Source organism: Carlito syrichta, unplaced genomic scaffold (genome assembly GCF_000164805.1).
Source record: "Carlito syrichta isolate Samal-C Ts95f unplaced genomic scaffold, Tarsius_syrichta-2.0.1 Scaffold311795, whole genome shotgun sequence".
NCBI lineage: Eukaryota > Metazoa > Chordata > Mammalia > Primates > Tarsiidae > Carlito > Carlito syrichta.
In genome coordinates this window covers 10990-12006 of record NW_007255891.1, presented here as the reverse complement: position 1 = coordinate 12006, position 1017 = coordinate 10990, and the positions used below count along the sequence as shown (strand labels likewise).

Below are 1017 nucleotides of genomic sequence, written 5' to 3'. Positions count from 1 at the left end.
CCATGGGGGAAATCATCCATATCCAGGCTGGTCAATGTGGCAACCAAATCGGTGCAAAGTTGTGGGAGGTGATCAGTGATGAACATAGCATCGACCCCACCGGTACCTACCACGGGGACAGCGACCTGCAGTTGGACGGTATCTCCGTGTACTACAATGAAGCCCCAGGTGGCAAATATGTTCCCCGTGCTGTACTAGTGAATCTAGAACCTGGGACCATGGACTCTGTTCCTTTTGGGCAAATCTTCAGACCAGGCAATTTTGTTTTTGGTCAGTCTGGGGCAGGCAACAACGGGGCAAAGGGCCACTATACAGAGGGGGCTGGGCTGGTTGATTCTGTCTTGGATGTGGTAAGGAAAGAGGTCGAGAACTGTTACTGCCTGCAGGGCTTCCAGCTGACCCACTCGCTGGGCAGGGGCACAGGCTCTGGAATGGGCACGCTCCTCATCAGCAAGATTCGAGGAGTATCCTGACCGCATCATGAACACCTTCAGTGTGGTGTCCTCACCCACAGTGTCAGACACTGTGGTTGAGTCCTACAACCCCACGCTCTCTGTCCATCAGTTGGTAGAGAACACTGATGAGACCTACTGCATTGACAACGAGGCCCCCGACGACTTCTGCTTCCACACCCTCAAGCTGACCACACCAACCTACGGGGGTCAAGCTGACCACACCAACCTACCAACCTAAGGGGCTGACCACCTCATCTCAGCCACCATGAGTGGTGTCACCACCTGCCTCCACTTCCCTGGTCAGCTCAATGCTGACCTCTGCAAGCTGGCAGTTAACATGGTGCCCTCCCCACGTCTCACTTCTTCATGCCTGGCTTTGCCCCTCTCACCAGCCGTGGAAGCCAGCAGTATCGGGCTTTCACAGTACCTGAACTCACCCAGCAGGTCTTCGATGCCAAGAACATGATGGCTGCCTGTGACCCCCGCCATGGCCGATACCTCACTGTGGCTGCTGTGTTTCACGGACGGATGTCCAATGGAGGAGGTAGATGAGCAGATGCTC

At 55.4% G+C, this 1017-nt stretch overlaps 1 pseudogene across 1 annotated transcript in view; it reads left to right on the top strand.

The window, feature by feature from the left end:
- The first annotated feature begins 2 nt into the window (after positions 1-2).
- The window catches only part of LOC103271600, a 3438-nt pseudogene continuing 2423 nt past the window's right edge, over positions 3-1017 (top strand). The window contains exons 1-2 of the transcript XR_505060.1: positions 3-661; positions 695-812. The product of XR_505060.1 is annotated as a tubulin beta-7 chain-like (transcript). The remainder of the gene's footprint in view (positions 662-694; positions 813-1017) is intronic.